General features: G+C 49.4%; 1 protein-coding gene across 2 annotated transcripts in view; it reads left to right on the forward strand.

Moving 5' to 3' along the window:
- Window positions 1–25,088, forward strand: part of kiaa0825 (KIAA0825 ortholog) — a 755,168-nt gene that overhangs the window by 728,895 nt on the left and 1,185 nt on the right. The window lies entirely within an intron of this gene.

Raw genomic sequence — 25,088 nt, forward strand, 5'->3', positions numbered from 1 at the left:
TAAACCGTTGATTTCTCTGACTGCCACTTTTGTTTTTCTCCTTCCTATCTTTTGCTTTTATCCTTGTTTCCCTTTCCTCTGTCTCCCTGCTCAGGTTCCCAACCCCCTGCCATTTTAGTTTAAACCCTCCCCCAGAGCATTAGCAAACACTCCTCCTAGGACATCGGTTCCAGCCCTGCCCAGGTGCAAACCGTCCGGTTTGAACTGGTCCCACCTCCCCCAGAACCGGTTCCAATGTTCCAGGAACTTGAATCCCTCCCCCTGGCACCATTCCTCTAGCCACGTATTCATCTGAAGTATCCTTCTATTTCTACTCTGACTAGCACGTGGCACTGGTAGCAATCCTGAGATTACTACCTTTGAGGTCCTGTTTTTTAATTTATCTCCTAACTCCCTATATTCCGCTTTTAGGACCTCATCCCGCTTTTTACCTATATCGTAGGTGCCTATATGCACCATGACAACTGGCTGTTCACCCTCCCCTTCCAAGATGTTCTGCAGCCGCTCTGAGACATCCTTGACCCTTGCACCAGGGAGGCAACACACCATCCTTGGGTCTCGTTTGCGGCCGCAGAAATGCCTATCTATTCCCCTTACAATTGAATCCCCTATTACAATAGCTCTACCCCTCTTTTTCCTCCCATTCTGTGCAGCAGAGCCACCCCTGGTGCCAGGAAGTTAGCTGCTGCTGCCTTCCTCTGATAAGCCATCCCCCGCAACAGTACCCAAAGTGGTGTATCTATTGGAGAGGGGGATGGCCACAGGGGACCCCTGCACTACCTGCCTGCGCCTAGTACTCTGCCTGTTGGTCACCCATTCCCTTTCTTCCTGTCCAACCTCTACCTGCGGTGTGTCCAACTCCGTAAACGTGCTATTCACGCTGTCCTGAGCATCGTGAATGCTCCAGTATGCATCCAATCGCAGCTCCAGTGCCACAATGCGGTCTATCAGTAGCTGCAGCTGGATGCACTTCCTGCACACGTAGTTGTCAGGGACACAGGAAGTGTCCCTGATTTCCCACATATCGCAGGAGGAGCATATCACGTGGCCCGGCTGTCCTGCCATGACTTACCCTTTAATTAATTGAATTTAAATTATATCAATCAATCCCACTAATTACACTACAGTTAACTGGTTTACCAACAGTCCCCGCTTTGCAGGTTTTACTGCAGGCGGCCGAGGATCCTGAGTCTCGGGATTCCCGGTGCCTGCAACGAAGTGGCCTCAGCCTCAGGAAGCAATCCTTGTGGGCCGGGAGGGAAGCAATCCTTGTGGGCCGGGAGGAGCAGGAATGCTTTTCCAGGCCCCCCAAGCTCCCCCATTTTCAGCCTGCCCCTCCCCGGGATCGGGTATCCCCCCTCCCCGGGATCGCGACTCAGCCCCAGGGTCGGTGATCGGACCCCCTCCCCTGGGGATTGGAACCCCCCCCCACCACGGCTTGGAACCCCCCCCCCCACCAACCATCCTGGGCCCAGTACTTACCTTGTCCTGTGGCCTCCTTTTCCGCATTCCCCGCATGACTGGACGGTCCAGTAAAATACAGCCCAAAATTCTGAATTGCACCTGGATTGGGGCTTTTTACACTTGGAAGTCATGGATGTGACCCAACCCCTCATCTGTAGGATGAGGGGGGGTCAGTGCCTTACAAATAGTTACCAATCTTTCCTGATGGTTGATGAGTAATAAATCTGCATTCTTCATTCATATTCAAGTAAAGCTGTATGGAGCAATTATGCTTGTCTAAGCAACCATTGAATGTCTGTCAGTATATCCTATGTACCCGTATATCTCTGAGTGACAAGTTTCTACAGATCACTTAGCAAGTTAGCTGTTTGGTAATCACTTTTATGGACAATGTTTTTGTACCATCTGGTCAAATGAAGTGCAGATGATTATCTTTGTACCTATCTGTCACTCTATTCATTCTTAACCAAGCATTCAGTTATTAATCCATGTTTTGCGAGTTTCTTGCATCTCCACACTTGTAGCCTGTAAAACTGATTATCCATTTGTCATGAACAGAATTTGGCTAGGAGCCTGTACAATACCAATCACAAACTTCAAGACTTTATACCTAAGCATGACTGATAGAGTGAATTGATCATCTAAGGCACAGCAATGCCGACATTTACACATTTTCCATAATGTTGATGGTGTGTATAGAATTTCAGCTTGTTGAATCTGGATTGCAAATGTGTTGTGGTAATATAGCCTGTGAAGAGAATTCTTGATCCTCAAATCTTTACCCTCAAATCTTTTCATTATCGTTCTATTGAAGTAGTTATGGCATATGAAGGTGCTTTTTACTTTGACTACATTTAAAACTGACATTATGCCCTTGATGCAAACAATATTTTATTTATATGAGTATTAGCATGGATACTACAAGTTGACAATGGATGAAAATGGCAATAATTTGTCAGGTATTTTCCTTTAATCTACTGTCTTGAAAATGTTGAGAAATTACTTTGACACTTGTGATGCAAAGGTTCTGTAATTTTTTTTCAACTTTTAGCTTTGATTTCAACTAAAAGGCCAGTTTTATGGAAGTGTACATGTGTGTTTATGTTTTTGAAAAATTGGTTAATTTGGAATGAAGATGGGGAAACTCAGATTCTCTTTGAAGATACAGTAATGAATAGCAGCCCATAAATCAACACATTAGGCCACTGGTTCTCAAACTTTTTTGGACCTAGCCACACCATCTTAAGCTTTTTCGGGCTGAGCCCCACCAAGAGAAGTTTACTTAGCTCCTTGTTCCGTACTTTCTGTGCCTCTCTTGGCATCCTTTGAAAGGCCCACTGAGGCATTCATCACTGCCTCCTAGCAACCCAAATTGCCCTATCTTACTCTCTCCCCATCCTCCCCACTCTAAGCGCCTGCTGCAAGCTAATCTCGCCAACCTCCTCCCTGTCCCTCCCTGCTCTGCCCCTCTGGACTACGCCAGTAAATTAGGTATCATCACCCCTCTCCGCATTTCCTTTCAAAATGTACATTCAGTTGTAAATAAGGGCCTTGTCATCCATGACATTATTGTGGACGATGAAATTAACATCATGGCATTGATGGAGACATGGTTGAGGGTTTTTTTTTTAATTCGTTTATGGGATGTGGGCGTCGCTGGCAAGGCCCGCATTTATTGCCTATCCCTAATTGCCCTTGAGAAGGTGGTGGTGAGCCGCCTTCTTGAACCGCTGCAGTCCGTGTGGTGAAGGTACTCCCACAGTGCTGTTAGGTAGGGAGTTCCAGAATTTCGACCCAGCGATGATGAAGTATCGGCAATATACTTCTAAGTCAGGATGGAGTGTGACTTGGAGGGGAACTTGGAGGTGGTGTTCCCATGCGCCTGCTGCCCTTGTCCTTCTAGGTGGAAGAGGTCGCGGGTTTGGGAGGTGCTGCCGAAGAAGTCTTGGCAAGTTGCTGCAATGCATCTTGTAGATGGTACACACTGCAGCCACGGTACACCAGTGGTGGAGGGAGTGAATGTTTAAGGTGGTGGATGGGGTGCCAATCAAGCGGGCTGCTTTGTCTTGGATGGTGTCGAGCTTCTTGAGTGTTGTTGGAGCTGCACTCATCCAGGCAAGGGGAGAGTATTCCATCACACTCCTTACTTGTGCCTTATAGATGGTGGAAAGGCTTTGGGGAGTCAGGAGGTGAGACACTCACCGCAGAATACCTAGCCTCTGACCTGCTCTTGTTACCACAGTATTTATGTGGCTGGTCCAGTTAAGTTTCTGGTCAATGATGACCCCCAGGATGTTGATGGTGGGGGATTCAGTGATGGTAATGCCGTTGAATGTCAAGGGGCGGTGGTTAGACTCACGCTTGTTGGAGATAGTCATTGCCTGGCACTTCTGTGGTGCGAATGTTACCTGCCTCCTATCAGCCCAAGCCTAAATGTTGTCTGGGCCTTGGACTGCTTCATTATCTGAGGAGTTGTGAATGGCACTGAACACTGCAGTCATCAGCGAACATCCCCATTTCTGACCTTATGTTGGAGGGAAGTTCATTGATGAAGCAGCTGAAGATGGTTGGGCCAAGGACACTGCCCTGAGGAACTCCTGCAGCGATGTCCTAGGACTGATAATTGACCTTCAACCACCACAACCATCTTCCTTTGTGCTAGGTATGATTCCATCCAGTGGAAAGTTTTCCCCCCCGATTCCATCTTTGATGACACCTTTCCCCTTAATGAACCTTCCCCACCTGGCTATACTTTCCACCATATTCCACGCCCAAACAGTGGTGGTGGTGTAGCCCTTATATCTAAATCACAACTTGGCCTTTCTCCCTACTCCACCGGCAACTTCTCCTATTTGAGCATCTCACCTTGTTCCACCCCTCGCGTCTCTCTTTTAAAATCATTATTCTGTACCGCCCACTCAAATACCATACCAATTTTCTTAATGAGATATCTTCTCTGCTTTCCTTCCTCTGCCTTTGCACTGAGCAGCTTCTGATCCTCGGTGATTTCAACCTCCATCTCAACTCATCTTGCTCACTCTCCTCTGAGTTCACTACCGTCCTTTCCTCCCCTAACCTCTCCCTTCATGTCAACTCCCCAACTCATATACACGGCCACCCCCTCGATCTTATCATCTCACGTGATCTCGTTATCCCCTCCGTAACCATAAGGCAATCTCCGACCATTTCCTTATATCACTCTCTACCCATATTCCTCTTCCCCCTCCTAAGCCCACTTCTTTTCGTATCTGCCCCTGGAAAAAACTCTCCCTCAAGTCCCTTTCCATTGCACTTTCTAATTCCCAACTACCTAGCCTTTGGCCTACTATTCTCCATGACATTTCGCCAACTACTGACTTACTAAATCACACCCTCTCCACCACCTTGATGCCCTTTCCCTCACTAAAACCATTATACTCTCTCACCCTAGTCGTTCCGCCTGCTATACCCTTTATCTCTGCCCCCTTAAGTCCAAGGGACGCAGTCTTGAACCTCTTTGGCGGACAACTGGCCTAATCATCCATCACCAGATTTGGCTCGATCATATAAAGCACTACCGGGTCCTGCTCTCCATCACTAAAACCGCCCATTATTCTAAGATCATCCAGGACGGCAAAAATAACACCAGGCTTCTCTTCTCCAACACTAACCGTCTTCTCAGACCACCCTCCCCTGCCTTCTCCTCCCTCACCTCCAACAATAAATGTGAGGAGCTCATGGAGTTCTTTGTTAAAAAGATTGACAACATCCGTTCAACTGCTTCTGCCTTCAATTCCCTCCCTCCCCCTAGCCCACCAGAACTTACTTCCTTTACGTTTTCCCCCCTGCTCTAACCCTAAATTTGCATATTTCTCTCATTTTTCTCCTATCTCCCCCCTTCCTCAGGCAATAAGGCGATCATGAATCTGTCTCCCTGGCTGGAGCAACTGATTTGCTCCTGCTGACTGATGTGAACCATTCTCCTCCTAGCCTTTCATGTTTCCTGCTGCTCCTTTTCAAGAGCATGGTGAGGCTTCTGTCTGTTCAACTGCTTCTGCTTTCAATTCCCTCCCTCCCCCTAGCCCACCGGACCTTGCTTCCTTTCCGTTTTCCCCCTGCTCTAACCCTAAATTTGAATATTTCTCTAAATTTTCTCCTGTCTCCCCCCTTGCCCTTTCAAAGCTCATCTTGTCAATGACCCTATTCCTAGTAAATTGCTGACAACTCAACTTACTTTCCTGGTTCCCTCCTCCGGTATTATCCCTCTTTCCTTCAAATCTGCCGTCACCACCCCGCTCCTCAAAAAGCTAACCCTCGACCCCACCGTCCTTGCAAACTATTGCCCCATCTCCAACCTCCCTTTCCTCTCCAAAGTTCTTGAATGTGTTGCCACCTCCCAAATCCGTGCCCATCTTTCCCAGAACTCCTTACTTGAATCCGCCACAGTACTGAAACTGCTCTTACCAAGGTCACAAATGACATCCTAATTGACTGCGACAAAGGTAATCCATCCCTTCTCGTCCTTCTGAACCTGTCTGCAGCCTTTGACATGGTTGACCACAAAATTCTGCTCCAACGCCTCTCCACTGTCACCAAGCTGGATTGGACTGCACTCGCCTGGTTCCATTCCTATCTTTCCAGCCTAACCATAGAATCACCTGAAAAGGCTTCTCTTCCCAATCCCGCACTGTCACCTCTGGTGTTCCCCAGCGATCTATCCTTGGCTCGCTCCTATTTCTCATCTACATGCTGCCCCTCGGTGACATCATCCGGCAACACAACCGTGAGTTTTCACATGTATGCTGATGATACCCAGCTCTACCTCTCCTCCATCTATCTTGAACCCTCCACCACCTCTATACTATCAAACTGCTTCTCCAACATCCAGCACTGGATGAGTAGAAATTTCCTCCAATTAACTATCAGGAAGGCCGAAGCCATTGTCTTCAGTTCATGTCACAAACTCCATTCCCTTTCCACTGATTCGATCTCTCTCCTGGCAACTGTCTAAGGCTGACCAAGTCTGTTCGCAACCTTGGTGTCATATTTGATCATGAATTAAGCTTCCTACATCATATCCATTCTATCATTAAAACTACCCATTCCACCTTCATAATATCGCCCGTCTCCGCCCTTACCTCAAATTATCTGCTGCTAAAATCCTCATCCATGCCTTTATCACCTCTAGACCTGACTATTCCAATGCACTCCTGGCCGACCTCCCTAGTTCTACCCTCCATAAACTTGAGGTCATCCAAACCTCTGCCGCCCTTGTGCTAACTCGCACCAAGTCCCACTCACCCATCTCCCCTGTGCTTGCTGACCTACATTGGCTCCCAGTTAAGCAATGCCTTGATTTTAAAATTCTCAGCCTTGTTTTGAAATCTCTCCTTGGCCTCTCCCCTCCGTATCTATGTAATCTCCTCCAGCCCTATAATCCCCCTAGACCTCTGCACTCCACTTTCTGGAATTATGAACATCTCCGATTTTAAATGCTTCACCATTGGCAGTCGTGCCTTCAGCTGCCTAGGTCCTAAGTTCTGGAATTCCCTTCCTAAACCTCTCTGCCTCTCTACTTCTCTTTCCTCCTTTAAGACTCCCCTTAAAACCTACCTCTTCGACCAAGCTTTTGGTCATCTGCCCTAACATGGCTTGGTGTCAATTTTTTTTTGATAACACTCCTGTGAAGCGCCTTGGGACATTTTATTACATTAAAGGCACTGTATAATTATAAGTTGTTTTTGTTGTTGTACCTAACACCACTGAAGGAGAACCGGCAGCTCAAGGACTGCAGCTGCTCAAGGAGAAGACCCACCACCATCATCTCAAGTTAACAAGCTTTGGGCACTAAAAGTACAGCTCACTTCCTGAGCACAAATACATTTTAAAAATCTGATACGTCTTCAAAAAATGTTTCCAGAGTATACATTGATATCATCCTTCTGTCCTCTACTTCACTGTTTTTCTCTCTGTTCTTCACTTTTGCTTCTTTCACGCCCCTTTACTTTTTTCTTTCTCATTTTCCTTTTCTTTTCCTCTCTTTCTTTGTCACTCCCCTTTGCTTATCTGCCGTGCTCGCCTTCATTTATCTGTTTTGCTTTCCTCCTCCACATTGCGCTTTCTTGCCTCCCTACTTCAATCCTTTCTCTCTCCCCCTTCACTTTTCCATCCATTAAGTTAATTAATTTTTTACTCGATCGAGAAATATGTGTAGCATGCTGACCTCTGTGTCTAAATTTCCACAGTGTTTCTGTCATGTACAGCTCTGTACTCTGAGTGCTAATACATAAAATTTACCCCGCTGCTTCTGTGAGTGCACTTTTTGAGTGGACCTCTGTGATAGTTCCCAAATCCATTCATAGAATCAAAGAATCATACAGCACAGAAGGAAGACATTTGGCCCATCATGTCTGTGTCAGTTCTTTGAATGAGCTATCCAATTAGTTCCACTCCCTAGCCCTGCAAATTTCTCCTTTTCAAGTAACAACTTGCTGCATAAAAAAAATTCTCTTGATTTCTGTTGCGTCCGTGTATAATAAGACACAGACTGCGGAGAACGGGACAACAGGTGTTTACTCAACGTGGCTCACACTGCAACTGCCTGTACAGATTACTACTCAGTGCTATATACAGGTGTGGTCACTGCCGGTACTACAGTATACATGAGCTGTAAAAAGTAGTTCCCCCCTTAAAGGTATATACATTACAATTCCTCCCCTTTTAGATTAACAGTACCATAACACTCATTTAACAATTAAATATCAAACTAATTACAATTAACACTTTTAACATGCAACATTAGCTGAAAATAGTCTATTTATATATTCAGTCTTTGGGGAGGCTTCCTGATCCTTTCTGGATAGCGCCTTTCCCGAGTGTCTTGCTCTTGGTGCGGAGGCGATTCTGGCCCCCTGTCGTCAGTTGGTTCATCAGCTTCCGATGCTACTGTTTCTGGGGTAGATGCGACCTGTACGTTGGGTTCATCACCAGGTACATATGGGCGAGGCATGGGGTTGACTTGTTCCTGTGACTCTAGGATCTGGTCAGCATGGCATCTCACGATGCTCTCCCCAACGTCCACTGTGTACATTAGTGAGCCCTGCCGTGTGCATATCGTTCCTGGCTGCCATTTTTCTGTTCGGTAGTCGCGGGCCAAGACTGGTTGCCCTACATTGAAGCTCCTTGTTGGCTTCTCATGGATGTGCTGGAATTGCTTACTCTCAACATCTCTTCGTACATTTGGTCTGAGCAAATCCAGGCGAGATCTTAACCTTCGGTTAAAGAACATCATGGCTGGGGCCTGGTTGGTGACTGCATGTGTCGCATTCCGGTAGGCGAATAGGAAATTGTCCACCTTGTGCTGCAGCGGAATGTTGTCATTGTACATAGCCTTTATTGCCTTCTTAAAGGTTTGTACGAACCTCTCAGCCAATCCATTTGTGGCTGGATGATACGGGGCGGATGTGTAATGCCTTACCCCATTCTTTTTCAAGAACCTCCGGAACTCTTCGGACACAAACTGTGGTCCGTTGTTGGAGCAAATCTGTTCTGGCAAGCCATTCCTGGCAAAAATGGTCCGTAGGACTGCAATAGTTTTCTCCGTGGTGGTGGAGGACATTTTGATGACCTCAGGCCATTTCGACTGCGCATCCACGGCTATTAAAAACATTGAGTCCATGAATGGACCAGCAAAATCAATATGTACCCGTTGCCATGGAGATGAGGGCCACTCCCATGGGTGTAGAGGGGCCTGTGGTGGTGCATTTTGGACTTTCTGGCATCCTGAGCAGCTCTTGGTCAGGTCCTCGATTTGTTTATCGATTCCCGGCCACCACACATAAGCCCTGGCTAGGCTTTTCATTTTTACCCCTCCCAGATGACCCTCATGAAGCTCATTGAGCACTCTATCCCTTAACTTGGGTGGAATTACCACTCGAGATCCACACATCAAGGTCCCCCGGCACACTGACAGCTGTTCTCTCCTTGTCGAGAATGCTGGCAACAGTGAGTCGCCATGTGCTGGCCATCCCTTCACCGTCAAATCATATACCCGAGACAGTGTCGGGTCATTTCGGGTTTCCTTTTCGATACAAGCGTTAGTTACCGGTAGGTATTCAACTATAGTCGAATGGAATATTTCGACAGGATCCACTGCTGGTGCTTCCTCCGCAGTAGGCAGTGGCAGGCGTGATAGCCCATCAGCGTTTCCATGCTGTTTCGTGCCCTTATATTCAATCTCATAGTGGTGCGCCCCTAGAAAAAGTGACCATCTTTGTAGTCGTTGCGCAGTCATCACCGGAACGCCCTTCTTCGGATTAAAAATGGAGACAAGAGGCTGGTGATCAGTCAGCAAGGTGAATTTCTGCCCGTGCAGATAGTGATTGAACTTTTTCACTCCCCACACTAGGCTGAGGGCCTCCCTGTCAATCTGGGCGTAGTTACGCTCGGCTGAGGTTAGTGATCGTGACGCAAAGGCTATTGGCCTCTCTGAGCCGTCCGAGAATTTGTGCGACAGCACCGCTCCAATGTCGTAGGGTGACGCATCACATGCCAACCGAATTGGTAATGCTGGGTTGTAATGGGCCAATACCTCTTTCGATGTGATTAGTGTTTTGCTCTTCTGGAAAGCTCGTCTACATTCGTCACTCCACTTCCATGGCACCCCAGTTTGCAGTAGGGTGTTCAGTGGGTGTAGTATTGTAGACAAATTTGGCAAGAACTTATGGTAGTAGTTTACCAGCCCGAGGAACGACCTCAGTTGTGACACATTTTCCGGTGCTGGAGCCTTGACTACTGCCTCAATCTTCTCTGGGGACTTATGTAACCCCTCTTTATCGATAATGTGGCCACAATACGAGATCTGTTTTCTAAAAAACTCGCATTTGGGGCGGTTAGCTCGCAGCCCATATTCCTGCAATCTAGTGAGCACCTGCTCCAGGTTGGCAAGGTGATCGCTGTCATTTTCGCCCGTGACCAGAATGTCGTCCAAATAACACTGGGTCCCTGGGATCCCTTGCAGGACTTGTTCCATTGCCCTCTGCCAAATAGCCGGAGCTGATGCTACCCCGAATACCAGCCGGTTGTATTGGTAGAGACCTTTATGGGTGTTGATTGTGAGGTATTTTTTTGATGCTTCTTCTACCTCCATTTGCAGATACGCCTGGGCCAGATCAATCTTAGTGAAGCGTTTCCCTCCAGATAGCGAGGCAAAAATATCTTCAATCCGCGGAAGTGGATATTGTACGGTGTGAAGGACCGGGTTCACTGTTACCTTAAAGTCCCCACAGATGCGAACCTTCCTTGGTTCCCCAGGCGTGCTGCTCAACGACTTTTTCATCACAGGGACGATGGGTGTAGCCCACTCGCTCCAGTCTACCTTGGACAGTACACCTGAACATTCCAGACTCTCCAGCTCTGCTTCGACGGCTGGGCGGATGTCTCCACACCATGGCTACTGTCGACACCACAAACTGCCGGCTCAAAGTGGAGAGGATCTCCAAGAAGATCGCGCATATCGACACAGACATCAAGTTTCTACAGAGATGCAAGAAAGCAGACAAGATCCCGAAAGGACTCCAGCAAAAAAAATGTTTTTTGTCTTTTTTTGTTTTTCATACAGACCCCAGCATCTGCAACATTTGTCCCCTTGTGACCCCACCTCATTGTTCTTTGATGTAATGTTTTCCTGACTGACCTGTTTGGACACCATTCACACCTTTGATTGCTGTGATTATCTCTCTGCCGAGGTGTGATAAATGGCAGTTGGAAACATTACCTGTAAACATCTGACATGATTCTCTGACTATATAAGCTGTGTCTTTATGCATTTCTCCACTTCACCTGACGAAGGAGCAGCGCTCCGAAAGATTGTGATTCCAAATAAAGCTGTTGGACTATAACCTGGTGTTGTGTGACTTCTTACATTTGTCCACCCCAGCCCAACTCCGGCATCTCCACACCATACTCAGTGCTATATACAGGTGTGGTCACTGCCGGTACTACAGTATACATGAGCTGTAAACAGTAGTTCCCCCCTTAAAGGCATATACATTACAATTTCCACCCTGGATATTTTGCCAATTATCTTAAGTCTGTATCCTCTGATTACTGACCCTCTTGCCAGTGGAAACAGTTTCTCCCTATCTACTCCATCAAAACCCCTCATAATTTTGAACACCTCTATTAAATCTCCCCTTAACCTTCTCTGTTCTAAGGCAAACAATGCCAGATTCTCTAGTCTCTCCACATAACTGAAGTCCCTTATCCCTGGTACAATTCTGGTGAATCTCCTCTGCACTCTGTCCAAGACTTTGACATTCTTCCTAAAGTATGGTGCCCAGCATTGGACACAATACTCTAGCTGAGGCCTAACCAGTGATTTTAAATGGTTTACCATAACTTCCTTGCTTTTGTACTCTATGGGGGAAAAATTGGGTTGCGCCCCCTTGGGGCGCTAACTTTGCCGGGGCACTACTTTTAGTGCCCTGAAAAAGTTAGCGTCCCCGCGCCAGAAATTGAATGGTAGCGCCCCAACAGGAGGCGGGTCACTACTGGAAGCGCTCCGCCTCCCTCTTGGGACGCTACCATTCAATATCGCGTCGCTACGTGCAACAGCGCCACTCGCATTGGCACGTAATGCCACGGTATTGCAGGCCTCCCTCCCCTGCTTAAAGGGGAGGGGCCTAGCGTAGTGTGCACTGGGGCCCTGCTGGACCACCAGGGAGCGGGGTGCCAGCAAAAGAGGAGTGCCAGGCTCACCAATCAGAGCTGGCACCCCGCAGGAGGAGGCAAAAGGGGGCAGGTGCTGGCAGGCGGCCCCAAAAAAATGGCTGCCAGGCACCTGCCCTTTCATTTGCATCGCCGCGGCCACAAACATGGCATCCTGACCCTGTCAGACATAGCATCCAGCGGTAGGTCAGGGGGCACGAGTGAAGTTTGCGGCCGGGGCACGAGCGGGGCGCTGCGCATGGCGATATCGACATCGCCGGAGGCGCAGTGTCGCGGGGCACTACTGGCTACTGCCGCTGCTAACCTCCCGCTGAATTTCGTGGGAGACGTTAGCGGCACCGCGCCCAGGATCTAGGTGCTTTGCGCCCCATTAGTGCCCCCTTGGTGCGCTAACGGGAGGCACACGGCAACTGAATTTTTCCCCCATAATCTCTATTTATAAAGCCAAGGATCCTATATGCTTTTTTAACAGTCTTATCAACTTGTCCTGTCACCTCCAAAGATTTGTGTATGTCTCTCTGTTCCTGCACCCCCTTTAAAATTGTACCATTTAATTTATGCTGCCTCTCTTCATTTTCCTTTCCAAAATGTATTACTTCACACTTGTCTGCTTTAGACTTCATCTGCCATGCGTCTGTCCATTTCACCAGTCTGTTTATGTCCTCCTAAAGTTTGCTACTATCCACCTCACTGCTTACTATATTTCCAAGCTTTGTGTCATCTGCCAACTTTGAAATTATGCCCCCCATACCCAATTCCAGGTCATTAATATATATCAAGAGCAGTGGTCCTAATACCAACCCTAGGGGACAGCACATTATACTTTCCTCCAGTCTGATAAACAACCGTTCACCACTACTCTCTGCTTTCTGTCTCTTAGCCAGTTTTGTATCTATGCTGCCACTGCCCCTTTAATCCCATGAGCTTCAATTTTGCTAACAAATCTATTATGTGGCACTTTATCAAATGCCTTCTGAAAGCTCATATACACAACATTAACTGCACTACCTTCATCAACCCTCTCCGTTACTTCATTGATGCATTTTGGCAGAAGGACCAGGGAGAGGCAATATACACTTAATGGCACAGTTTTAAAGAGTGTACAGGGACAGAGGGACCTGGAAGTTAATGTGCATAGGTCCCTGAAGGTGGCAGGTCATAGCTAGCTTATGCAGTCCCTCGGAACCGAGGATGACTTGCTTCCACTCTAAAAATGAGTTCCCACTTGACTGATGAGTCCAATGCGGGACCTACAGTCTCTGTCACAGGTGGGGAAGACGGTGGTTGAAGGGGCGGGTAGGTGGGTGGGTTACTTGGGTTGACGTGCGCTCCTTGCGCTTGGCTTCTGCTTGCTCCCGGCGAAGAGACTCGAGGTGTTCGGCACCTTCCCGGATACTTCTCCTCCACATCCAAAGATGTGCGGGTTAGGTTGATTGGCTATGATAAATTGACCCTTAGTGTTAGGGGGATTAAATACGTGGGGTTACGGGGATAGGGTGGGATATGTGTTGGTGTAGGGGTTACGGGGATCGGGTGGGATATGTGTCGGTGCAGGCTCGATGGGCCGAAATGGCCTCTATCTGCACTGTGGGGTTTCTGTGATTCTGTGATTCGTGCGATCTTGGGCCAGGGATTCCCAGGTGTCAGTGGGGATGTTGCACTTTTTCAAGGAGGCTTTGAGGGTGTCCTTGAAACATTTCCTCTGCCCACCTGGGGCTCTCTTGCCGTGTCAGAGCTCCGAGTAGAGCGCTTGTTTTGGGAGTCTCGTATCGGGCATGTGGACGATGTGGCCCGTCCATCGGAGCTGATCAAGCGTGGTCAAAGCTTCGTTGCTGGGGATGTTAGCCTGAGCGAGAACACTGATGTTGGTGCACCTATCCTGCCAATGGATTTGCAGGATCTTGCGGAGGCAGCGTTGGTGGTGCCTGCTGTACATGGTCCATGTCTCTGAGGCGTACAGCAGGGTGGGATCACTGCTGCTCTGTAGACTTCGTGCCGGGTTTGAGGTCCTGGTCTTCAAACACTCTCTTCCTCAGGCGACCGAAGGCTGCACTGGCACACTGAAGGCGGTGTTGGACTTCATCATCTACGTCTGCCCTTGTTGACAGTAGGCTCCCGCGGTATGTGTGCTAGGCCGTTGTAGCAGAGCCTGGTCTCCAATCGTCTTGGATCCCCTTGCCATTGGACCAAGACCTTGCTCTGTCAAGCCTGTGTGGTAGCTGGTGTGCAACGGCCACCCCACGTTAAAAGAATTCACGCACAGGCATCTTCCACCCTTTAAAATGAAGTTCGGGACCTGGAACGTCAGGACCCTCGTGGACAATCCAACAGTGACAGACTGGAGCAGCGTACTGCTATCGTTGCCCGGGAGCTCAGACGTTTTGACATTGACATCGCTGCCCTAAGTGAGACCCGGCGGGCAGGGGAAGGCCAGCTCAAGGAGCAAGGCGGTGGTTATACCTTCTTCTGGAAAGGCAAACCTGAAGAAGAACGCCGCCTCCATGGGGTAGGCTTCGCCATAAAAAATGAACTAGCTGGGCGTCTCAGAGGCTCTCCTAGGTATAAAAGAGCGCCTCATGACTCTTCGGCTCACCCTAGCCCGTAACCAGTGCGCTACGGTCATCAGTGCGTACGCCCCAACACTGGAAGCCACAGACGAGACCAAAGAGGAATTCTACTCCAGCCTCGAACAATCCCTGTCCCAAGTCCCAACGTGCGACAAGCTGATCCTCCTCGGCGACTTTAACGCCAGAGTTGGAAAGGACACAGACCTCTGGGGAGGTGTGATCAGCAGAGAGGGGGTAGGGAAAGCCAACTTCAACGGTACCCTCTTATTGAAATGCTCAGAACATGGTCTTGTCATAACCAACACCTTGTTCCATTAGAGAGACAAGTACAAGGCTTCATGGCAGCACCCTCGCTCCAAGCACTGGCATCTGCTGGACTATGTCATCGTCCGAGTGAGGGCAGGACATATTGAGAGAGTGGTTAACAAAGCATATGGGATGTTGGGCTTCATAAATAGAGGTATTGAGTACAAAAGTAGAGAAGTTATGCTGAACCTTTATAAAGCGCTGGTTAGGCCACAACTGGAGTATTGCGTCCAGTTCTGGTCACCACACTTTAGGAAGGATGTGAAGGCACTTGAGAGTGTGCAGAGGCGATTTATCAGAATGGTTCCGGGGATGGGGGATCTTAGCTACAAGGACAGGTTGGAACAGCTGGATTTGTTTTCATTAGAGCAAAGGAGGTTGAGGGGTGATTTGATAGAGGTGTACAAAATTATGACGGGTTTGGATAGGCTAGGCGGGGAAAGGCTGTTCTCACTAGTTGATGGTACAAGGACTTGGGGACACAGATTTAAGGTTTTGGGCAAGAGATACAGGGGGGATGTGAGGAAAAGCTTTTTTACGCAGCGAGTGGTGAGGACCTGGAATTCGCTGCCAATGAAAGTGGTGGAAGCGAAGACACTCAGGCCTAGAAATTCAGTTGGTTGCGCCAGCCGCTAGTGCCTTAGGAGGAATAGATGTCGGGCGCTAGGCGGCTAGCGCCCGGGCGCAGCGCGATCTGCGCCTCGCCCCAACTTCACTAGAGATTTAGCGGCGGCGCAAAGTCTTTGCGCGCGCTCAGCTGCGCGCGCAGATCATGACGTCATTTCCTCGTGCAACGCCCTTTGTGCGCCCCCAACCGGAACTTCAGTCGCGCCGCCCCATTGTGCGCCTGGCACCCCTAGCGACTGTTAGAGTGGAACGGTGCTCAGCCGAGGCGGGGCGCGGGGGGCGCAAATTAAAGGGCACTCCTCCTGCACTATAAAAGGCTGCCATTTTGCAGCACTCCTTCTTGACAAACGGATCTTTGGAGAGAGACCAAGGTAGAGAGCTTTCTGCTTTGGCCCAACACTAGGACAGGTACTTCTGGCTTCAGGCCACAGCTTTCCAATTGTCTTTGCCTTCATTGACATCTCATTGTTTGCCAGCATATTATGGGGGCTGCAATGGGTGTCAACGCTGGCTTTCTCAATTACATCCAAAGGGCTCACAGACGCCGTGAGAGAGTGGCAGCCCTGGCTAGACGGAGAGGGGGCAACAGGCGTCGGCAAAGGAGGCCTTACCCACCCAGGGTATACCGCCAGCAGTTCTCCTATCTCAACATGTCTGACGAGCAGTGTGTTCGGAGGCTGCGATTCAGAAGGGAGGTGGTCACAGAGATCTGCCAGCTGCTTGGCGGTGATCTGCAGCCACAGCTGAGGAGCAGGACGTCTCTGTCGGTGGCAGTGAAGGTGACGGTGGCTCTCAACTTCTATGCCACCGGCTCCTTCCAATCCGCTACTGGGGACATTGCCAACATCTCCCAGTTCGCCGTGCATTGCTGCATCCGCCAGGTGACCAATGCCCTTTTCAAAAGGAGGCGTCAGTTCATCTCCTTCTCCATGGCCCTTGCCAAGCAGCAACAGCGTGCAATGGGCTTTGCAGCATTCGCGGGCTTCCCCATGGTGCAGGGCGCCATTGACTGCACGCATGTGGCTTTGCGGGCACCTCTGGAGAATGCCGAGGATTACCGCAACCGGAAGGGCTACCATTCGCTGAACGTCCAGCTGGTGTGTGACCACAGGCAGCTCATCCTAGCTGTCAATGCCCGCTTTCCAGGCAGCAGCCACGATGCCTTCATCCTGCGACAGACTTCTGTGGCAGACATGTTCCAGGCACAGCCTCACCCACGAGGATGGCTTATCAGGGACAAAGGCTATCCTTTGTGTACCTGGCTGATGACCCCGCTCCGTGTGCCCAGCACCCCTGCTGAAGAGGGATACAATGAGAGCCATCAAGCGACCAGGAACATCATCGAACAAACAATCGGCATCCTGAAGCAACGGTTCCGCTGTCTGGATCGTTCCGGTGGAGCCCGACAGTATTCGCCGGAGCGAGTCTCCCATTTCGTGGTCGTTTGCTGCATGCTGCACAACCTGGCTATCCGCAGGACTCAGGCACTGCCACCAGAGATTGGAGGACCACCTCAGGAGGGAGGAGCAGGAGGAGGAGGAGGAGGACCAGCACAGGAGGGAGGCACAAAGTGCAAGGGCCGCCCGTCGCCGGCTTATTGAACGTCGGTTCTAGGCCCCCTCTCAGGGAATGGCTTGTGCCAATGTCAGCAGATGAATGTAGCCGCTCCACAAGCCCTCAGCCAAGCAGGGCAACCAGGACTTAACCAAAAAACCATGCACACTGCAATTTAACAACAATAATTTATTGAAAACCTCTGCCCTTCCCACATTACATGCTCATGTGGAGACGCCCCCTCCAAAAACACAAAACTACCCGTCTCGGCCTTACAAAAAGAAAGAAAGACACCAGTCTCGGCCTTACAAAAAGAAAGAAAGACACCAGTCTCGGCCTTACACAAAAACAACTGCACCAGTCTCAGCCTTACAACAAGCACCAGGCATTTGTGCATACCTCTACTTTTTGCCCTGCGAGGGCGATGCCTTGCGCATCCTTGCCTGGCCCCTGCCCGCCCTGCTGCTCCTCCTCAATGGGAGCCCAGTGGCTGCAGCAAGGCTGGGGGAAGGCTGCTGAGGGGCAGATGGCGAGACGGCAGATGCCCTTGGGGGTCGGCCTGCACCAGCTCTGGCCTTGGAGTGGCCGGCTGCTGACTGCTCCAACTCTGGCTGGGCGGCAGCAGTCTGTCCAGCAGCTCGTGGCAGCTGCAATGGTGGAGTGGCAGTGTCGGCTGCAGGAATGGTGGCAACCTGGCAGATCGCAGGTGCTCGCTGGTCGCCTGAGACATTGGCACTCGCACGGGCCAGCACTGCAGCATGCGCAGCAAACAGCTGAAGAACAGACTGCTGGGCTGCTGCAGCGCGGCGGGTGCCCTGGCGATGCCTGGCTGATCCAGCGAGGATGGCAGCAGTTAGTGCCCGTGTGGCCCTGGTCTGTGTCCGCATGACACCAGCCAGTGAATGGACGGCACGACTGAGCACTTGGCTAGAAGCCGACTGTGCTGCCGCGAAGTCCTGCAGACTCCTGGCCTGTGCTGCATTGATGTCCTGCAGACTCCTGGCCTGTGCTGCACTGAATTGCTCCAGACTCCTGGCCTGTGCTGCCCCGAATTCCTGCACACTCCTTGCCAGTGACTCTATGGAGTCAGGCATCCTTGCCACTGCAGCCATGAGCTCAGTGTGCCTGCGCTCAGCCTGGACGGCCATTTCCTCTAGGAGGCGCACCTCCTCTGCGCTGACCGTCGCAGGACTGGAGGCCGCACTCACCCTCTGGGGAGAAGTCCGCCGAGCTTCCCCACCCCTCCCGCGTTGCTGCAGGCCGCTGGGCCCCGGAGCTTCACTCTCCTCCGACCCTTCCCCCCGGCTCCCCTCCAGGGAAGACGTGTCCCCTACATCGCCATGGGCTGGCGCGGCTGAGGGTGGCACTGATGGGCCGGCTTCCTCTTCCTCCTCCTCGTCTTCCGAAGGGCTGACAGTGGCAGCTTGAGGGCCTGCCTCCTCACCTGGCGAGTCACCATCTGAAAGCAGGAAGGCACAAGAGTAGCTTTAGAGTGAGGACAAGGCGGCAGCGAGGGAGGCATGAGTGGTGCCATTCACCGCATTGGTCGGACAGTGGCAAAGGATGCTGATCTGATGCGCAAGTGGAACGAGAGAGGTCCAAAAGGTGATGCCCTTACCATTGGTGCCCAGAACAGGGTCGGCATCTCCACTGGCGACGGGGCCAATCAGCCGGCCTGCCATAATGTGCTCCACACGCTGGTCGAGGTCGGAGAGCTCTTTGAGGTCAGGATGGCCTCCCCCGGTCTCAGTTCGGTTGCGCCGGTTGTGCGCCACCTTGGCCTGCAAGAGAAAGGACGGCCTCTAAGTACAGTGTGAAGCCCTGATCTTGTCTGCACTGCCTCACATGGTCGAATAGCTTCTCCAGTGTGTAGCCCTGATCTTGTCTGCACTGCCTCCCATGGTCGAATAGCTTCTCCAGTGTGTAGCCCTGATCTTGTCTGCACTGCCTCCCATGGTCGAATAGCTTGTACAGTGTGTAGCCCTGATCTTGTCTGCACTGCCTCCCATGGTCGAATAGCTTGTACAGTGTGTAGCCCTGATCTTGTCTGCACTGCCTCCCATGGTCGAAGAGCTTGTATAGTGTGTAAAGTGCTGAATGTGCAAGTGATTTTCATGCCAGTCCCATAGCTGCTGGATGAGGGCTGGCCATTAGGGCTTTCAGGTCCCTTTGCCCATAAAGTGAGGTGCACATGCAAGGATGAGGAGGACACTGGAAAGGGTACTCACCCTGACAACCCGAGTGAGGTCGTTGAACTTCTTCCGGCATTGCACAGGAGTCCTGGCAACCACGCTGTTGGAAGACACCCTGTTGGAGACCTCCCTCCAGGCTTTCCGGTAGGCGCTGGGCAGCGGCCTCTTGCCACCTTCTGGGAAAAGAACATGGCACCTGCGCTCCACTCCGCCAACCAGCAGCCTCAGGTCCCCGTCGCTGAAGCGCTGCGCTCTCTCCCTGGCCTTCTCCATAGCCCTGGGCGTTGTGCAGGTGAAGCTGAAGTGGTCAGGCCTAGGTTGAGGGCTGCAGTGTGCAGGGCGTGGCAGGCAAACAAATCCACCCTCCCCCTTTAAGAGCTGTCCGGCGCCAGAGTGTCTGCCGTCAATCAGCAACTCGCCACACCTGCGCTGCGCCCGGCCTCGGGGGTATCGCTCAGCACCGCCGGCTTAGCGCCTAAAGATAGTCGTGCATCGCCTGTTTTAGCGCAGCAGCAACCTCTTGGGGCAATGCGACTGAATATCGGCGAAGGGGGCGCGACTTTGCGCTGGGCGCAAACTTTAGCGGCCGCCTGACTTTACCGCCCCAAAAGTGGCTATACTGAATTTCTAGGCCTCAATGTTTTCAAGGGGAGACTGGATAGGCACTTGAGGGAAATAACCTTGCAGGGCTACGGGGATAGAGCGGAGGAATGGGACTGACTGGATTGCTCTACAGAGAGCCAGCACGGACTCGATGGGCCAAATGGCCTCCTTCTGTGCCGTTATGACTTCACGAAGTACTCAATCAAGTTTGTCAGACACTCCCTGCTTTGTATTCACAAAATCAGGCAACAGTTGATAGGTTTCGAACATTTTTTCTCTCCCTTCACCACAACCCATCTGGATATATCTTACATCCACACCAGTCAAGCACACCCCACACATTGAGAGAAGAAAGAACTTGTATTTATTCAGAAGAACTTCATTAGTGCACTATATCTACCACTGAGTTTGAATCCTACCCTTGTTTGACAATTGAATTTCTCAAAAAAAAGTCACAACTTGTAAAATACACTATGATTTTTCTCGACTTTGTGTCCTTGTCGTTTGCTTCTTACCCTAAGCTTTGCTGAAAGAATGGACAAATGACCAGGAGTACCCCACCAGTTCTTGTTGAAATACAGCAAGAGTGGGATCCCTAGTGATTTTTCTTTTTTCCCTTTCCTCCCTCCTGTTGTCCCTGCTTAGTACTGTCTGTGGGAGACCTACATCCATATCTATGGCATAGCATGGTGATGTGTTGCTCAGTTGGGACTGCTGCCACGCTGACAACTTTAAACAAATAGATCCATGTGCCAAACTTTAATTTAAAAGTTTTCAATTTTAAAGTACATCCTTTTATAGAGTTTTATGTACATGTACACTTCCATAAAATAGTGTTAGTATTTTGATTTATTTTGACTGAAATCTCTTAACAGGTGGCTTACTCAAAATGTGGACCTATTGAAACATTAAAAAGGCCCCTTGTTTATTACTTTACATTCTAATTATGATTACAACCATTTGTGTATTGCAATGGTAAAGTAATTGCAATTTAATATGTGAATTAATTAAGAACGACTTCACTGTGAACAGATCTGCACTGCTGCTCGACCAAACAGTTTGCTTATTCACACGACTGCATCAACGATAGAAAAAATCTTACATTTTTTGGAAATAAATTTTGTTGCATTTGATTTAAAAGAGAAGCCCTTATGATTTTAGTTGTATATTTTTGTTTCAAATACTTTTAGCACTTCTCCAGAGTTACCGAACTCTTCACGTTATGTTGCAAATGATTAGTGGGTTACATCATATGATTTTGTGCATTTATTATCGGAAAGCTATATCCAGTGTAATACTAAAGCAGTGCTGCATTGTCAGAGATGCTATCCTTCGGATAAGATATTAAACTGAAGCTCCGTCTGTCTGTTCCAGTATCTGAGAAATTCTTCTAGTGACTTGGCTAAAATTTCCCTCTCAACTAGCACCTCCGAAAAACAGATTGACTGATTCAACTCATTGCTGTTGGTGACTCGGAATGACTGCAGTACAGAGTGATTCATTGCGTGAATTGCTTTGAAATATTTTGCTTGGTAAAGCACTATAGGTTAAATTTCATGAGTATCAAGCCTTTCAACTTACCTGTAAACCCTGCGGAAACTAGTACTTGGCAATGGCCAACAAAAGTATGGCGGCATATTCATGTTGATTTTGCTGAGCTGAAGACGTAGAAATGTTGTACTTGTTTTGGATTCTCGTTCTAAAAGGCCCGAAGTGGCTCGATGTCATCAATGGAAGCACAGCGACGATGGATGTGTTACATTACTTGTTTGTTTGATATGGACTTCCTGTAAAGCTGGTCTCTTGACAGTGGACCTTTTCAATCATGCAATTTTTCTCAATTTTTGAATAATCAAGGTACTGTAGTGTAGTAATCCAGCAGCTTGGATTAATAATCCAGAGAACATGAGCTCAAATCCCATCATGGCAGTTTGAGAATTTGAATTCAGTTTAAAAAAAATCTGGCAATGGTATCAGTAAAAGTGACCATGAAGCTGCCGGATTATCATAAAAACCCAACCGGTTCACTAATGTCCTTTAGGGAAGGAAAGCCTCCCATCTATACCCAGTCTGGCCTATACGCGACTCCAGTTGCACACCAACGTGATTGACTCTTAACTGTCCTTTGTATCAAACCTCAGAAGGGCTCGGCAGAATCCACAAATATCAACATAAATCAGCCTCCAATCTTCCTTTGAAATTCCCACAGTAACAATATAAAAATCTTGCTCCATTAAAATTTCTGCTGCGGCAATTTAAATTTACTACTGCATTCTGTAGCCCCTAGTAATGTTGGATGCCTTATGTATTATGGTACCGTGAGTTATGTCCAAAATTACTGAATTGCCTAAGCCTGGAAGTACTATGTATGATGTCACACTCTCATGGTATTCAGGGGGAAAAAGACTATCTAATCAGTTCAAATGAAAATTAGGCTAGTGTCTCCGCCGCGTCTGTTCTGACGATGCCACCTTCCATACCAGTGCTTCTGACATGTCTTCCTTTTTCCTCAACTGAGGATTCCCCTCTACTGTGGTTGACACGGCCCTTGACCGTGTCCGTTCCACTTCCCGCACTTCTGCTCTCACCCCTACCCCTCCCTCCCAGAACCACGATCGGGTTCCCCTTGTCCTCACCTTTCACCCCACCAGCCTCCACATTCAATGGATCATCCTCCACCATTTCTGCCACCTCCAACGTGATCCCACCACCAAACACATCTTCCCCTCCACTCCCCTTTCAGCATTCCTCAGGGACCACTCCCTCCGCGACACCCTGGTCCACTCCTCAATCACCCCTAACAGCTCTTCTCCTTTGCCTGGCACCTTCCCGTGCAAGCGCAGGAGATGCAACACATGCCCTTTTACCTCCTCCCTTCTCACTGTCCAGGGCCCCAAACACCCCTTCCAGGTGAAACAGCGATTTACTTGTACTTCTTGCAATTTAATATACTGTATTCGCTGCTCACGATGCGGTCTCCTCTACATTGGGGAGACCAAACGCAGATTGGGCGACCGCTTTGCGAAACACCTCTGTTCAGTCCATAAGGGTAACCCTGAGCTTCCGGTCACCTGTCACTTTAATTCTCCACTTCACTCCCACTCTGATCTCTCTGTCCTCGGCCTATTACATTGTTCCAATGAAGCTCAACATAAGCTCGAGGAACAGCGGCTCATCTTTCGATTAGGCACTTTACAGCTTGCCGGACTCAACATCGAGTTCAACAATTTCAGATAATAATCCCTGCCCCCATTTTTCATGCTGTATGATTTTTGCCACTCCCATTTGCAACATTTTATCTTTCCTGCCTCTTACAAAAGTACAGGATGTTCTTTCAATTCCTTCCTCCCCTCCTAAACACCGCGCACCACCCCCCCCCCCCCCCCCGTCTCTGCACCTGCTTAATATCTGTTACATCTCCAGCTTTTTCCAGTTCTGATGAAGGGTCCCAAATCTGAAACGTTAATCTGTTTCTCTCTCCACGGATGCTGCCTGGCCTGCTGAGTATTTCCAGCATTTTCTGTTGTTATTTCAGATTTCCAACATCCGCAGTATTTTGCTATTGTATTAGAATTTTTTTATCCTGTTTCCCACCCAGCAGCCAGCCAGATTGCGAGGCTGCCTGGCTTCTGGGCAGGAAAGTCTGCGGTGGACAGTCCCCAGCCATCGGGAAGATTGGGGCTCAGTGGGTGGGGGCTGGGAGTGTGGCAGTGAGGAAGAATCGTAGGGGTTGGTGGGAGAGATCGCAGGTGGAAAGATCTCGTGGCAGTTCAGTCTGGAGATCGCAGGGGTCAGTCTGGCAATCGTGGGGGGGGGGCGTCGGTTTGGTGATCACAGAGGGGTATCTGTAGATGCAGTTGTGGGCAAAATGCTGGAGTCCATCATTAAGGATGAAATAGCGGAGCACTTAGCAAATGGGGACAGGATAGGACAGAGTCAACATGGATTTACAAAGGGTAAATCGTGCTTGACTAATCTATTGGAATTTTTTGAGGGAGTAACTGGTAGAATAGATGGGGGAGAGCCAGTAGATGTGGTGTACCTGGACTTCCAAAAGGCCTTCGATAAGGTCCCACATAAAAGATTAGCATGGAAAATTGAGGCTCATGGGATAAAGGGGAAAGTTTTGGCGTGGATAGGGAACTGGCTGTCAGATAGAAAACAGAGAGTTGGAATAAACGGCTCATTTTCTGAATGGCAGGCAGTAACAAGTGGGGTACCACAGGGATCTGTCCTGGGCCCCCAGCTGTTCACAATTTACATTAATGACCTGGATCAGGGAGTCGGATGCAGCATTTCCAAATTTGCAGACGACACTAAACTAGGAGGTGGGGTGGGCTCAGAGGAAGAGACCAGGAAGCTCCAGAGCGATTTGGACAGTCTGGGCGATTGGGCGGATAAATGGCAGATGCACTATAATGTGGACAAGTGCGAAGTTATCCACCTTGGGTGCAGGAACGGGAGGGCAAATTATTATTTAAATGGCAATAGATTGGGAGAGGGGGAAGTACAGAGAGACCTGGGTGTTCTTGTACACCAGTCACTGAAGGCGAGCATGCAGGTGCAACAGGCGGTCAAGAAGGCAAACGGTATGCTGGCCTTCATAGCAAAAGGGTTAGAATACAGGAACAGGGATACCTTGCTGCAGCTGTACAGGGCACTGGTGAGACCACACCTCGAGTACTGTGTACAGTTTTGGTCGCCTCATCTGAGGAAGGATGTTCTTGCCATGGAGGGGGTGCAGCGGCGATTCACCAGGCTGATACCAGGAATGGCGGGAATGACCTATGAGGAGAGACTATGTAGTTTAGGGATGTACACACTGGAGTTTAGAAGATTGAGAGGGGACCTCATAGAAGTGTATAAAATTCTGACAGGTCTAGACAGACTGGATGCAGAAGGAATGTTTCCCTTGGCGGGTGAGAACAGAACTAGAGGACATAATTTAAGGATAAGGGCTAAACCATTTAGGACAGAGATGAGGGGGAATTTCTTCACTCAGAGAGTGGTGAACCTGTGGAACTCATTGCCACAGAGGGCAGTGTACGCCAGCTCATTAAATATATTT

This window comes from Somniosus microcephalus, chromosome 1 (assembly GCF_052327205.1).
Source record: "Somniosus microcephalus isolate GS21.2 chromosome 1, FLI_Smic_1.0, whole genome shotgun sequence".
NCBI classification, from domain to species: Eukaryota; Metazoa; Chordata; class Chondrichthyes; order Squaliformes; family Somniosidae; genus Somniosus; species Somniosus microcephalus.